We start from the raw sequence: 16,505 nt of genomic DNA, 5'->3' as shown, positions 1-16,505 counted from the left end.
ATGCACTAGTTAGCCTGGAGGTCCAGCCTTTTAGTGACAGGACTCGAATGCCAAGGTGGAGATTTAATTCATCCCTATTACAAGATTCTGTGTTTAAAGAGGCATTAAGAGGTCAAATTAAGATGTATATTGAGACTAATGAGCCCACAGCGCCCTCTGCGGGGACGGCTTGGGAAGCTTTGAAAGCGGTGCTGAGAGGCTTCGTAATTCAGTATGCTTCTCATAAGAAAAAAAAGAATATTGCAAAACAGAGTGAACTTGAAGACAGAATTAAAAAGGTTGAGACCAACTTAAAAAAACATTTTAATGCTAATGACCTTAGGGTTCTAACACAGCTCAAATATGAGTATAATAGTATCTTGTCACAGAAAGTTGAATTCTCGCTTTTCAGAATGAGACAAAAATATTATGAATCAGGGGATAAGGCTGGTAAATTACTGGCGAACTGTTTAAAACAGAGAGAGCTAGCATCAAATATTTCAGCCATCAGAACAGAGGAAGGTGAACTTAAGGTCAAATCTGTGGACATCAATAGTATGTTTAGAGAGTTCTACACAAAATTGTATACAGCTGATCACCAACATAATGGGGAGTGTATGGAGACATTTTTGCAGGGATTGGATCTTCCCAGGTTGTCGGACTCACAAAAAAACGAACTTGATCGTCCAATAATCAGGGAAGAAATTATTCGGGTGATTAAAGAGTTGCCGAGTGGGAAAGCCCCAGGGCCGGATGGCTTTACAGCCGAATTTTTTAAATGCTGCGCCTCTGAGCTAACACCACTACTCCTGAGTATGTACAACGAGGCATTTGAAAGAGGGCAGTTACCAGATACCTTATCAAAAGCTATAATAACGCTTATTCTGAAAAAAGATAAAGACCCCTGTGACTGTAAAAATTATCGCCCAATCTCCCTTATTCCAATAGATACCAAGATCTTGTCCAAGGTGGTAGCTAATAGGCTGGAGAAGGTCATGACTTCTTTAGTACATGAAGATCAGGTGGGTTTCATTCGCAAACGTACTTCGGCAGATAACATAAGAAGGTTTATTAATATTATGTGGGCACTCTCAAATTCCAATTTGCCAATTGCTGCTGTTTCACTTGATGCTGAAAAAGCGTTTGATAGGGTTGAGTGGGGATATTTATTTAGGATATTAGAAAGATATGGCTTTGGAGAAAAATTTATTAAGTGGGTGCGTTTATTATATAACCGGCCAGAAGCAGCAGTACAAAGCAATGGGTACATATCTTCATATTTTGAGTTAGGAAGAGGCACGCGCCAGGGTTCCCCTCTCAGCCCTCTGTTATTCTGTCTGGTAATGGAGCCCTTGGCAGCAGCGATCAGGGGGGATGGAAACTTCCCAGGAGTGGTATATGAAGGCTCTGTCCACAAATTGTTCATGTACGCGGACGATATTCTTTTGCTGGTGTCTGACCCTGTGATTTCAATGCCAGCATTGTTAAATACAATTAATAGCTTTTCCAAGTTTTCAGGATATAAGGTAAACTGGGATAAATCAGAGGCCCTCCCCTTAACAAAATTCTGTCCCACTACACTCTTCCAGGCAGGCAGATTCAGATGGCCCAAGCGGGGGATGAGATACCTCGGTATTCTCTTCCCCCCTTTATTGGAGGATATTATAAAAGTGAACTTTGACCCTCTCATAGAGAAGTTAGGTATTGATGTAAAACGCTGGACATCACTATATCTGTCTTTATGGGGTAAAGTTAACACCGTCAAAATGAACTGTATCCCCAGGATCAACTATCTGCTTCAGTCTCTCCCCTTAGAAATTCCAGGCAGTTACTTTAAAAGATTAGACATTATGTTTAAGGAATTTCTCTGGAATGGAAAGAGACCACGTATGAACATGAAAAAATTACAGAGACCAGTCAATGCTGGTGGTCTAGGGTTCCCAAATGTGCTATATTACTATTATGCATTTAGTTTGAGGCATCTGGCGCACTGGGCATTGCCCCCACAGAGGGCCCCACCATGGTTCAGTATAGAGCAATCTGTATCGGCTCCTCTCCCACTGCTTTACCGTCTGTCCACTAAACTGTTAAAGGCTCACCCAGTTATATCTCATCTTCAAAGTATATGGAAGAAGGTCTCAGGGCTGATAGGGTTAGATCCTTACTTAAATGAATCCTCCAGCATTTGGCTGAATCCTAAGTTGAAGATTAATAAAATAACATTTCTTTGGAAGGAGTGGGTAGACAGAGGAATTTTTGCATTAAAAAATCTGTATAATGGTAACTCACTTCATTCATTTGATGACCTAAAATGTAAATATGACTTACCTAAATCCCAATTCTGGAGATATATACAACTACGTCATTTATTGCAACAGACTTTTGGACCACACCCTCCAAGGTCAGCGGAGGAATTGAATAGAGTTCTTAAGGTGTTGGGAGGGGGTCATGAAACAGCTAAATATTATAAGATGGTAACGGAATATGGAGAAGATGGAGGTATCTCAGCACTTAGATTGGCCTGGGAGAGAGATTTGGGGGCATCTTTTAATGAACAGAACTGGGCTAAGATATGTGGCAACTCCCAAATGATGTCAAGAGACCTGAGGGTGAGGCTCATTCAATTTAAAATACTACATCGATTTTATTGGACACCAAGCAGGCTTTTTAGACTTGGCCTAAATGATGCAGCTACCTGCTGGAAATGTGGTAAGGAGGAAGGTACACTGGTACATGTGTTATGGTCATGCCCCATGATCAGTCAGTATTGGAGGAAGATTCATAGTTACATTGTCAATGTTATCAAAAGGCAATATGTGCTCTGTCCAAAACTTTATATTTTAGGGGACTGTACAGTGCTGTCTTGTCTTCCACAATCACTGAAATATTGGACACAGACTGTTATCATGACTGGCCGACAGATCATCCTCAGGAATTGGAAGAAACCTGGAGAACCTTCTTTTCAGGACTGGATGACTGAAGTGGGCAGAACTGCTGCTTATGAAAGAATGTCATATAGGATGCTGGACAGAACTGAAAAATATTGTCTAAAGTGGGATATGTACCTCGATTATATCCAGATGTCACAGTAAAGATCAGGCAGACGCGCAAAGATGTGGGTTGAGATGCAAGCCACCTCTGAGAGTGATTGACCCGTCAGGAGTAGGGGTGGGTGTGGGGGTGGGATTTAGGGTGTTGATGGTTTGTACATTTGTTAACATATTGTGTATGTTGATTCTAATATCAGAAAATAAAAATTGCAAGTCAAAAAAAAAAAAAAAGTGGATCTAGAGGAAACAACCAGCCCTGCATTTAAAGGAAGACTGTGCAACATAAATGTAACATCTCAAGAGGGCGTAAAGAACTACAGTACATCATTCCCGTATCTTTCTCTCTCTTTCTGAGTCAGTCTCTCTCTCTCTTTCTGAGTCAGTCTCTCTCTCTCTCTCTCTCTTTTTCTGAGTCAGTCTCTCTCTCTCTCTCTCTCTCTCTCTCTCTCTTTCTGAGTCAGTCTCTCTCTCTCTTTCTGAGTCAGTCTCTCTCTCTCTCTCTCTCTCTCTTTCTGAGTCAGTCTCTCTCTCTCTTTCTGAGTCAGTCTCTCTCTCTCTCTCTCTCTCTCTTTCTGAGTCAGTCTCTCTCTCTCTTTTTCTGAGTCAGTCTCTCTCTCTCTTTCTGAGTCAGTCTCTCTCTCTCTCTCTCTTTCTGAGTCAGTCTCTCTCTCTCTTTCTGAGTCAGTCTCTCTCTCTCTCTCTCTTTCTGAGTCAGTCTCTCTCTCTCTTTCTGAGTCAGTCTCTCTCTCTCTCTCTTTCTGAGTCAGTCTCTCTCTCTCTCTCTCTCTCTTTTTCTGAGTCAGTCTCTCTCTCTCTGAGTCTGTCTGTCTCTCTCTCTTCCATTAGCTACAAAACTCTCCTCTCTCTCGTCTTGTTCATTCTCAGATTGAATATTTGATCTCAATTAACCTGCAATTCACTGCACATTATCTCTTCTTTGTCCTGTTGAGTTCACTACATTATAATCCTCTGTATATATATATATATATGTCCCCTCCTACTACTTTGACATAGTTTGTTTCTATTTCATCATTTTTTTTAACTTTTTTTGATTCTGTACTGCTGATGCTGCTGCAACGCCTGAATTTCCTCATTGGGGATCAATAAAGTTACATCTTATCTTGTCTTAAGTACTTTTATTTAATCATCTTTTTATGTAATTTATTTGCTGTGAAACAAGTTAATTAAGTCTGATAGAGTCTAAGTCGAGGTTCAGATGTCAGAGATCGAGGCGTACTCACATTAAACTTGATCGCTGAAGAGTTTCAGATAAACTTTCCTCTGTGAGCTCTGTCACGTACGCTGACCTGTTGTTGTCTGTCAGAGTGAGAGTAAGAAGAAGGAGGAAGAGGAGGAGGCCTCATGTTCAGGATGTGTAAGATGTGTGTGCTGAGCTCTGATATGCTGACTGGTTTAATCGAGTTAAAACCAGATTGTAAGAAAGCTGTCGTTGAGGAAGTTTAATAAAGAAATGAATCTAGAGGACCTAATGAGCCCTGCCTTTAAAAGAAGAAAGTGTGGAACAATTTGTGAAATCATTCTTCAACAAACAGATCAAAACACAATGGGACTGGGACTTGGGCCCCTCACTTTAAATCAGCATTGGAATGCAATTCTTAAACAAGTTCACTCTTCATCTCCTTGCAGCAGACACGCGCTCATACAATTTAAAATTGTGCACCGTCTCCACTTTACAGAAGTTAGGTTGGCTAAGATCTACCCAAATCTGGACCCCACATGTGATAAATGTAAATCAGCACCAGCCACCTTGATTCATATTTTTTGGCTTTGTCCTTCTTTGCATGAATCCAGAGAATTAACACAAATAATTTCAATTATTAGACAATGAACACAAACTGGTGAACCTGCTGGGTGAAGTCCAACAATGTGCCATCACTGCAGCATGTTATGTGACCTGCTGTGACCACAAGAGAGCGTGCAGCAGCTCCAAACCCCCTCGAACACACACACACACACACACACACACACATGCACAAACACACAAACAAAACACACAAACAGACAAACACACAAAAACATGCAAACAGACAAATACACCAACACGTACATACAAATAAACACATTACACAAATACAAAAAAATACAAACTCATCTACCATTAAAATTTAAAATGAAATTCTAATCATTTTTTATTGTATTTTGTACTTTATTGATTTTCTTTCTTATATTTTGAAAAAAATAAAATAAAAATAAATAATTTCAATGAATTTTTTAATCTACATCTGTAGATATAAAAAAAGGTTGATTGAAATTATAATTGGGGGCGCCTGTACGCAGTAAGGAGGCCAAAGTCCTCAAGCGGGCGACCTGGGCTCGACCCCGGCCCGAGGCCCTCTCCCACACGTCGTTCCCATTTCCGACACGATCCACGTTCTCTCTCTCAAAGGCAGAAAAGCCCAATATATATATATATATATATATATATATATATATATATATACTGTAGGTGAAGAATAATCATGTAAAAACTAAGACCATGCAAAGTAAATGAAAGGTAGCTGTGTAATGTACCAGAGTATTTACATACGAGTTAACCTGATCAATTAAATGAAGTTGAGAACTTGCCAGCAATGTCTAATTTGTTAATTTTCTTAGCATGCCTTCTGTACAGCGAGTTATGTATGCAGTATGTGACTTTGTCCATCAGGCATTTGTTGCACTAATGACCCCACCATCCAGGTAGTCAGCCTCCTGCCAGGAACCTCCACCTTTCACCTTGAAGACTTCTCATTTAGTGCTGACCGATCACTGTGCAGAGTGACACCCTGCTGACGGAGCTGATCATGACCGAGATTCTGAACCACAGTATGCCTTTCCAACAAATCACAAATACACACCCACAGACACACACACACACACACACACACACACACACACACACACACACACACACACACACACACACACACACACACACACACACACACACACACACACACACGTACAGCAGAAAACCCCACTGTGGTTGAATGTGGTCACATGGTGGGGTGTTGAGCTGTTACTGCGACCAATGTGTGCACTTGTCAGTGTGCATTAAACCCCATGTGTAGAGTTACGTTGGCTTTTGTTTGCGTCAGGTCCATTTCCATGCTTGTTAAATGGCAGGTTGCGGTTGGAAGCATGAATATTTCAGCATAGTGGTAAGATAATCACTCTGATTAAATGGCTGACGTTGTACAAGGCCGGCTGGAGCGAGATAATAACAGGAAGTAAGGGGAAATGAGAGGAAAAGGAGACACGGGATAACCACCAATGCCATGTTTCACAGCTGTTAGAAATTAAAAAAAGATGTGAAAAGCAAAGAGATATTTGGAAAACTGCCTCAAAATTGTTAAATATGGCATTGCTTTATTCATAAGATAAAAAAAGAAAAGGAAAAATATGTTTTCAGCATATGTAAAAAATCTGATGTTGAATATTGAAATTATTAGTCAGAAAGACCCCGGGTTAACTACAATTTTTGTCATTTTTTTTTTTTTCGTAGCATGGCTGGTTGTAATCTTTACATATGCTGTCTCACAGTGACCTCTCAGTATTCACCATCGTTTCATGAGGTCTTGAAGTAGGAGTTTAATCATTTCTACAGATGTCCTCTTTTAAATCAAATTTGGCTTTGAGATTAAAAGCGCTAAAATCACTAAATACATAAAAATGTTAAAAAATCAGCATCTCTCCAAAACTCTTTGGTCGACTCAGGAAATCCAAAGGAGCCACAGCTGAGGGTCCTGACAGACCCAAGAAGCGCCCCTGGATAAGCTAATACTGATGGCCCCTTTACATAGCAGTCTCTGCCATCCGTGTGAATGGGGGGGATTGGGTAGGTGTGACCTGCGCTCGCTCGAAGACTGGGAGCATACTAAGAAAACCAAGTCAGTGAGAGCTGTAATATATGCAAAAGAATAAGATGTAAATCAAAATATAGTATGAGGGGAAAAAAACTGCTTTTAGGAATCATATCTTGTCAGCAAATTTATAAAATGTAAGTCAGACCATTTGTGAGCGTGAAGATATATTAAACTAATGCATGTTAAATTGGAGCTGGGAGCCTGCTGAGGTTGAGAGCAGGAGCTTTCACCTTCATTCATTAGATGTAAAATAATATGAGTCAGAAAGCAACCGCCAGAGCCAGAATCCTCTCCCTCATCCAGAACAAACCTAACAGTGTCGGTAAGGGAGTGCAGGTTGGATCTTTGATTTTACTTGATGTCTGATCAAATATTCTGGGCAATCACTAGACGGCTGAATAAAAATGTCAGACAGGACAGGAATAGTTTTTACTATGCAGGATGTAAGAACGAAACAAATCTGTCAGAAAAAGTAAACTTTTTAGAAACACAGACATGGTAGTTTTTTTTTCTAAAATGCATTTTTAACCTTTTCTCAGGAAAGCTTTTGGCGAATAAAAACATGTCTACACGTGGCCAAAAATGCCAGCTGTCAGTTAAAGTAACGAGAAAAAGGGCAAAACAGGAGATATTTGCATTCTGTAATACACAGGTAGAGGCAGTGGGAGACAGGGAAGAGATACATGATTTCTGCTGTTCTTTTTTCTTCCACTTCTCATTCCTTTGATGCTCATGTTGGCTTGGAGGAACAAAAGCTTCCAGCCTTTGGGGTTGTGCTTCTGCCTCTGGCATTGCGAGGAAGATTCGTCCAGCTGGTGCAATAACAATATGCTCTGTTGCTATTGCTTTAGCAGGATGATGAATTTGTAATTGCCCTGGGGATGTTGCACTACAACCTGTGTGGGCAAGACCCCACGTTTATCTGGTATAGGGATTTGTAGAAGGATACACAGTAATTACAACTTGGAAATTAGCCTCCAAATGAATCTTCTTTATCGTTATCTATCCTGCGCTCACTACGCTGTCATAGCACAAGAGCATTTTGAGGGTGCCATCTATCATGAAAACCATGGGAGAATAATCTCCTCAGCAATATACTCCAATACTTTACTAACAGGCAAACCACAAGAGACCATTCTCATTACACAGATTCCCTCTTCCTTTTTTTCTCCTAATTCATTTTCAGCCTGTTATCGGCTTGATTAAATGATAAGAGAAGGTTGATTATTTATTAAAGGGCTGCGATCTCCTCTTTTAAGGTTCTACCGAGGCTGTAATGATTTTTTATTCTCTCTCTCTTCTTGCTCCTCTCATCTTTGATTCGGTCTGTCTTCAACAGCCATATGCAAATAGGAGGGTACACTCTCACCAGCGCACACACAATTTAATTAGGAGCCAATTACGGAAACACTTTCATGCTATTCTTTCTATTCCATCCCTGCCCTTCTAAGTGTAACAGCTAAGGTGTGAAACGAGAGAAAACAAGGCAGTGGAAGGAAAACCAAATTGGTTGAATTGATTGTCTGTCTTGTCCGGCAGCACTCAATCAGATAAGCTAATAATTCTGTGCTGAGACAGATCTTACCCGTGCTGTTACTATAAGCAGATGCAGCATTCTGGTCATGCACCTGTTGATGGCTCAGCGGTTCAACTACTAAACAGAAAGTGATACTGTGAGCAAGACGTGGGATTTTTAACAAAGATCAGTGGTTCCTCTGGGATCCATGTGTTAAAATGAATAAGAGAAGACAGTCCTCTTGTGTGTGTGGGTTTGTGTTTGTGCAGAAATCCAGTACACAGGTGCGAGGATTTACGAGCGTCTGGGCTATTACTTTTCAGAAGTGACTTAATACCTACAAAAATAAACTGTGCATACATGCAATATCCACATTGAATGCCAGTCTGAATCACAGTTACAAAAGATAATAATGCACAAACAACTGGAGTGTCATGATGCCAAAAATGTAAACTCTGTTATAAGGCTTGTAAAAGCCCAACAATATCAATACCTACATTCAATACCACATTATTTAAAATCCTTATCCAAGGATCCTAATCCAAAGCTCAGCTTAATGATCAGTTACCATCTCATCTTAAAGAGCTACCTTGCACTCTCTAAATGTACTATGGGAGGTAGAGCCTTCATTTATCAGGAACCGTCTTCTTCCAAACCATCTACCAATCAGGGTAGGGCAAATCCTTCCTTCCTTGTGAAGCATCTTAATATAACACTTCTTATGATTTGACACTTTATAAACAATGGTTGATTCATTGATAGATTTAAGAAAAGGATGTACACCCTTTATCACATGTCACAGCGGATACAAATGCACAGACAAAATAAAATCCCTCAATTGAGTTGCACATGCTACAAAATCCAAGAGGAACCACAACCTGGTGCAGCTCCGTTCTTTCCTCCCCACACACTTCCTGCTATTAATCCCCCACCTGCTTTCTCCACCCAAAGGAACAAGAAAATCTATTCCCCTTTCACATGTCAACCCGCTACCTTTTTAAACCCATTTCAGAATCGGCGTGTGCGCTGCTTTAAAAGTGGAATGCAGAATTAGAAAAATGCTCCATAGCAGCCAGCGAGTAAATAGGCGTATAATTAGCATAAAACGTGCTTGTAAGGAGTTGAGAAAAGCACCGATTATGCATTTCTCTCACATAGAGAAGCACCCGGTTCACTATCACATGATAAGCCACACTGACATGAGGCTGAGCGAAAAGCATAATTGGAGAAATAGGCTAAGGCTGTGAGTCTGAACACGCTTCCTTACTCCATGCAGAGTTTAACTGTTAGCTACGGTTTTTACACAAGTGTACTAGAAGCCCAGTTTTTTTCTTTTCTAATAAAAGGTTCCTCCCCCTTTGGAAGGTTCTAGAGTAAATCCTTGTTCTTCTCAATTGATTGTAATTTTCTTTTTTTTCTTTTTTTTTGTTATCTTAGAAGACATTTTCCCCCTCACATTTTACTGTCCTTGAAGCACCTTTGGGAGTGCACTAGCAGCTAGCTAGCTATTTTCCCTCCACATTTTTGCTTATTTATCTTATTGCCTTTTTATTGCATTATTTTCCTGATGAATTAATTAAAACTTGCCCACTTTGTTCCTAAATCATTTGGTATATATCCACATTTGACTTTTCTTTTTAATTGCTATACAATCCAAGCTAGTCAAGCTTTACACATAATCATTTTACAGGTTGAAGCAAAGAGTTCTATGATTTGCATTATCACCACAGTGTCAAGGCTCCAGGATAATATAGGTTTTTTCTTCTGTTAGTCTCATGTGTATGTCTTGTGTTTTCTTATTGAAAGGGACTTATGACACAATCTAATACTCGTTTATGTTTATTAACAAGGAAAACTGTTTATCTTTTTACCTTTCATTGTACAGGCTTTCACGAGATGCAAACAGAACAGCGACTGCAGGTGCAGGCTAATTCTAATGCAACGAGTCAAAGAGTTAATTATAAGAACTATAGAGGTAAGTAAAACTTACCTTTAAAACTTGAAAAGCAATTAAAACTTTGCTGAAGTTTCAGCACCAGTTTTGTGGCTTCTTCCCTCTGGATTGTCTTGCATTGCTAAACTCTCGAGCTTTCATGTTAAGAGAAAAGGAACACCCAGAACTTTTCTGCATTTACAAACCGAGATGATAACAAGATTGTCACATTTGGAGTTCCAGGAGAACTACAGACACTCAGTTGTGAAAGCGATGAATCACTGTGGCGTCAAAGCTTTACCAAATCCTGATGGTTTCCAGCCACACTTCTCTCTCCTCTCACAATGGGAGTCCCAGACTCAATTAGACAACCCAAAAAAATAGCAGGTTTTGCAACATGCAATAAAAGTGTAAAACATAAACAAGTTATTGTCTTTCTCTGAGTGAGCTGGTCTTCCAAGGCACATTAATGCCAAAGACATGTATTATATCCTTGGGTGGAATGTTTCAGTCCAGCTCACTCTGAACCCAAACTCTGCATTACCTTGCTGATGCAATAATGTGAAGAGAAAAACAACACAGGGGCAAAGGGACTGTAATGCAATCCCATGAAGACAGTGCATCTCACTGAAAAAGCCTCCTCCTCCTTCGTTCTGCAAATATGCACACTCCACAATCCATCTTGCTCACCACGCTCCCCTGAAGGATATAATCTTGGGTATATGGGGGGAAAAACCTATACATAATAAACATCCAGAGAAGCTTCTTTGTTTGCGGTTGGGGCCTTTGGACATTCTGGCGGGATGCACGAGGCGAAGTGTGAACCGCGGCATGCTGGGTATGCAGCGTACACTCTTCTTGTTGCAATGATGAAAATAGTGGAGAAGTGGAAACAGGGAGACTAGAAGGTGTTATGTAGAAACTTATGTCTGCATGAATCATTCATAGAAGGAACACTGTGGACAGAGAGAGTGCTGACTAACTGTTTATTGAGTTTGAAGTTACAGCGTAAGCTATGGATGTTAGCATACTCTGCTGCTAGTTAACTTTGGAACGATATTTGAGGTTTGAGACTGTCAATTTGCCAAAAATCTATGGAACACATATCATGTTTAATGAAACCAAGCTAGCTAACGGCTTTGAAAATATGCAATACATCTTACTCCCTGACTTTAGTCTTTAGCTAGCTTAAGCCCTAATTCCACCAAAATTCAACAAAAAAGAAAAACGCGACACAGTAAACAAAACCAACAATAGAAGACATCCAGCAATTCATCTACTTTGTCATTGTTATGTGGCCCTTTGTTACAAAAACACCATCAGAAGGGTACCTAAATGTAGGACAGTGCGGGTTGTTGGGGATTTTGCCTAACTTTAATCTATTGAAACACCACACAATGTGTGCATATACAGAGAAGAATTGAATTAAAGCGCTTGGTGGAAACGGGGCTTTAGACTTTCAATATAGGCCCTTTTTTAGACTTTGCTTTAAACTGCTATATTTATTTGACAAAGTTGAATTTGACTCAGTGTTATGCATCCTAGGTATAGGTTAACGACTCAGCTGGCAGAGCATTTGTAAAGCTACAACAGACGCATTTAAACCTGAAAAAGTGGAATTATAAAAACACAAAAAAGGCACTACACAATAAGCATCATTCCATTACACAAGTTGAAACAGTGCATCCCACGCAGCAGACTGGAAAATTAAAACGCTCTATATTGGGCACCTCAACCCTAAAGTGGTAAATCGGATGTCGCCACATGCTGCTGGGTTTTCTTCACATATCACTGTGCGTGTCATTGAAAGTGAAGGCAGGCCTTCGGCATGAAAGGAAGAATTACAGCACTTTGCCTTTAATAGACTCTGCTTGCGACTATGCTAACGCTTACACGTCCACGCTGCCCTGCCAGTGAGACAGCAGCTTTGACAGGCATGAAATGTCACCACTGGGACAAACAAAGCCAGGGAGACAAAGTCAGTGAAGGAGAGGATGGCGACATGCAGCACACAGTTACCATGGCGAGGAATGCACCTGGGCCATGCTGTGATATTTTATTGTGTAGGACTCTCGAGGCTGTCTGGATTGTCTGACATTACACCTGCAACAAAAAAAGTAAACGCTCTTAAACACAGCCAGAAACTAGAGACAGGAGCAACAGAAGGTTAGACTCCCACAAAGGATCACACCAACAGAGCAACAAAAGATCCAAAAGATTCTTTTTCTTTCCTCGACTCCTCTCCCAACATTTCGTCTATCTAATCTGACCTCGACAAACAGCAGGCAGCTTGAGAGTAACTGAAAACAGTGCGATGACTGAGAGAAGTGGACACAGCATGAGAACCCAGAGTCTCGCAGTCAGCCGCATCAGCTATTGTGATCACTCTGGGTAAAACGGAGGAGGCTTACTGTTGTCCTGGGCACACTTTTCTGTTTTTCACTTTTTCTCCTTCCTCACTAAAAAAGGCGCCAATAAAAAAAGAAGAGGACAAAGCCAGGGAAAGTTGATGACAATGGACAATATGCGGCACTTTTGGCTTCATAAAAAGTTAAAAAGGAGGGGCTGAATTATACATGACAATATGGGAAGACATCAGCCTTGCACGTCCATAAATTGTCAGCTGTGTATTAACAATTCCTTTTGTTGAGCTCCGTCTCAAAAGACACCACCCTCCTGTGCAATCATCAGCGTACCTTTTGAAAGAGAATACCCTCATTCTTCCTTGATCATCTCCGCAAAATAAGCTCGACAAAAAGTACAAAAGCATACGGTACTGATGATGGAGATGGGGAATGGGAGCCCTTCTCAGAGAGCTCGCCATTGGTGATGCTGATTGCATAAAGTCACATATTTATTTTGCTTTTTGAAGACTGAAGTGCAGCACAGCAAGAGAACATGCCAGCAAAAAGATCAGGTTAATATGTACTTTGCATGCATGACATCTTCCTCGTTGACCTTTACGAAACAGTTTTTGAGAGAAACAATGCCCTGTTACATGAAAAGAAAATCCCTTCTAGAAAGGTAGCCATCTTCCATTTCTGCAGCATCCATGTTTTCTCGGAGTTCTTATTCACATGTATTCACTTCTGTTGAGCCACATTTACTGTTGCTGCAAGCTTGAAGAGAGCACAAACAGGAAACCGGGGACACACTGAGGCCAGCTCAGAGACCCGGGGATGGTGTATGTGTGAATGCGACAGACTGGTCTGGGAGGCTGACATAGCCACAGAGGTAATTAGATACTTAGATGTCATGTTTAACATGTTCCCTCTCTCTGCCTTTTCCCCCACCGCTTCTCTCTCCTTCTCATTCTGTCTCTGTCAAACGCCCTCCTCTCGCTCTCAGATGACTAATAGTACAAGATTTGGACACCAGAGAGTAAAAAAGGACAACTGTGGAGGGTGATGCTTTACATATCGGATACATTAAGAGGAAATTATTCAGCTCAAGTCAGTAATAAGATACTAGAACAAGTTAAATATTGAAATTATACAGAAACTCTCAGATTTCTAACCTCCTCTACCCTTTAGATAAAAAAAACAAAACTCCAATAAAATCGTGTTGATGAGTGTTTTGGAAAACCAGAAGAACATAATTAAATATTCTACTCAAGATCAAATTCTAGTCAAATATGTCAGACTGAATCACAAGCAAATGTGAGTGTGAGTGCTGCTACTAATGGGCACTTCTTCATTCTTTTTTTCAGTCACGTATACGCACACACTTTCCCCCATTAATCTCAGAGAGGCGGTCAGTTTTGGAGGCACAGGAACATTTTCTCTCACAGTTAGCGCTTTAAAAAAAAATCTTTTTCAGTCTGCCATCGTTTGTCACGGAGCGAGGCCGCTTTGGAAGACGATGTCGTCCAATCCATTCTTAGAGTAATGACATTGGGAGATGATTTTCAAAACAGGCAGCAGATTCTGTTGATTACTGTGCACTTTTGGATGCTGACATACCCCAGATGATTCACTGCATGAGTGTGTCGAGACACACGAGCCAACCTACCACCTTCATGTCTACAAATACTAATATATATGATATAAAAAACAGTTTTATTTTAAGTACCTTGATTGTTTAAATTATCAAAACCAGGGTATGAACTGAACACCCACCAAGCACCGCATGCAGACAGATTTTCGGTTTGGCGTGTAAATGTCAGTGAGTTATTCAATGTTTGTTCACACAACACACAGGAGCAGCCTGTGCAAAGATACACACACATCCACTAAATGAACTGTGTGCATATGATACATTTTCATCACTGTCAAGGCTCAAACTTTTAATTTTTGTATTTTTGTATTTTTTTGCAGATGACAGCTTCATGTTGATCTGAGGAGGATTTTTCTTTTGAGTTTGCTAAATTCACTCAGATGACAGGGGGATGATTGAAGGGGTGAACAGGGCTTAAAACCAACCCTCCTGACTGCTACAACTATTATTGTCAGCATTAAATCTATTATTATTAATCATTATTATGAATATTGAAGTGAGTCTTGGAGCTTCAACCTTCATAATGAGCATAATCAGTCCTCCCTGTTTCATCGTCAGTACAGTTGCTAATATTAATGAGTTGTTTATATCAGACTGATCAGTCTATTACCATACTTACTGCTGATACTACACAGACTTTGATCATAATTTCTGACACTGTAGCTATGAATCTTTCTTATTTGCTGTTGCTTCTTTTTGTGTTTATCCTACTCTTTCTACATCTCCCTCCATCCATCTGTCCCACCCCAGCACAGTTTCCGCAGGTGTCTTCTTCTCCTCCAGGTTTCTGCCTCTTAAAAGTAGCTTTTCTTGCCACTGTAAATTAGCTTAATGTTGCTTAGTGCTGTGCTCATGATGTATTCATTTTGGGTCTTTGTCAATGGGATGACAAAGAGTAAAGTATTACAGCATGTAATATCAGTACTTACTGTGAAAGGTTTAACTTTTATGTAATTTAACAGTAGCGAATGGGGCCAGGATTATTTTAATGGCACGTGATGACACGTCCTATCCGTGACATGGAAACAATGTCCGTCGTTCGGACGCATTTTGCCTGTAGGAAAGATGACGCGGAACAAAAAAGAAATCAAATGTAAACACTGTGAAAGAACTGTTTGCGAGAAAGTTTCCTTCTTAGAGAAGTTAGTTTCTACTTTAAAACTTAAATGTGTCCTTTTCATTTCAAGCTATGCTTTGATTTCAGCTAGAAATATATAAATATTTAAATAACCAGAAAATAGTTCATCAGATATGCACTCTCTCATTAGAGAACATATCGCCGCTTTAATAGCTGATTATATTTACAGTGGAGACCACGTCAGTGAACTGTGAGGGCAAAACAACAAAAACAAAATAATCGTTCATTAATCGTAATCGAGGTCAAATGTTCAATTAATTGTGATATTGATTTGAGGTCATATCGCACAGCCCGAGAAGCCAAAGTTTTCCCACTGAAATAAAAACTACCAATCCTTGATGTTCTGTTTAAATCAGCCTGCATCCATGTTTACCCTTGTTAATTCACATAAGACTCTTAGAAACAGTGAAGAAGATTTGATCGGGTATTGGACTGATTTACATAACGCTTGTTTGGCTGGTCTCAACCCATCAAGCTTTCCTGTGCTTTTGGAAAATGTTATTCTTTAAAGCTAACATAAAAAACAACAACTGGAGCTTTTTAAGATTATAATTATTTAGGTGACTTAGTTTCCTTTTTGTATTTCTAATTATGCCTTTCCAGATAAGAAACATGTTTGATGTAACGTTGCCATATTTTGCTTCCCCTTGTGGTGAGAGCGTACTGATCATAGACACCAGAGGAAAAAATATTCAGCTAACTGTCGTGTGTTATCGTCCTCCTTTTTACAGTGTCATCAATAACTATCACAGTTTGTAGCACACATTTTTTGCACCACTGCAGAGACATTTAATTTGTTATGTCCAATCAATTAACTTGTCAGATCAGACATCTGAAAATTGGAAAAAAATGAGGTTCCACTTCAGTGTGGTAGATATCAGTGCATGCAAATGATCAGCCTTTCTCTCTCTGTCTCTCAGTTGTACAGTCCTTTGCACAGACATAGTGAGTCATTTTGCCAGCCTCAGGGAAGAGTGTAATTGAAGCCTGGTGAAAGATAATGTAATTTGGAATAGATCATAAATAA

The 16,505-nt window shown here is 40.0% G+C and overlaps 2 protein-coding genes across 7 annotated transcripts in view; both read right to left on the bottom strand.

Moving 5' to 3' along the window:
* Positions 1-16,505, bottom strand: part of LOC306827321 (cytolytic toxin-alpha-like) — an 83,363-nt gene that overhangs the window by 25,405 nt on the left and 41,453 nt on the right. The window lies entirely within an intron of this gene.
* LOC306827328 (cytolytic toxin-alpha-like) overlaps positions 1-16,505 on the bottom strand; it is a 30,300-nt gene that overhangs the window by 7,264 nt on the left and 6,531 nt on the right. The window contains exon 3 of one of the 2 annotated variants that reach the window (XM_079349056.1): positions 4,271-4,346. The exons of the other annotated variant lie outside the window; for it this stretch is intronic. The gene's annotated coding sequence lies outside the window, so the exon portion shown is untranslated. The remainder of the gene's footprint in view (positions 1-4,270; positions 4,347-16,505) is intronic. 2 annotated transcript variants of the gene reach the window in all.

The sequence above is a fragment of the Symphodus melops genome (genome assembly GCF_947650265.1).
Source record: "Symphodus melops genome assembly, chromosome: 7".
In the NCBI taxonomy this organism is placed as follows: domain Eukaryota; kingdom Metazoa; phylum Chordata; class Actinopteri; order Labriformes; family Labridae; genus Symphodus; species Symphodus melops.
The sequence above is the reverse complement of the archived record's forward strand: the minus strand, read 5'-3'. Positions and strand labels throughout refer to the sequence as shown.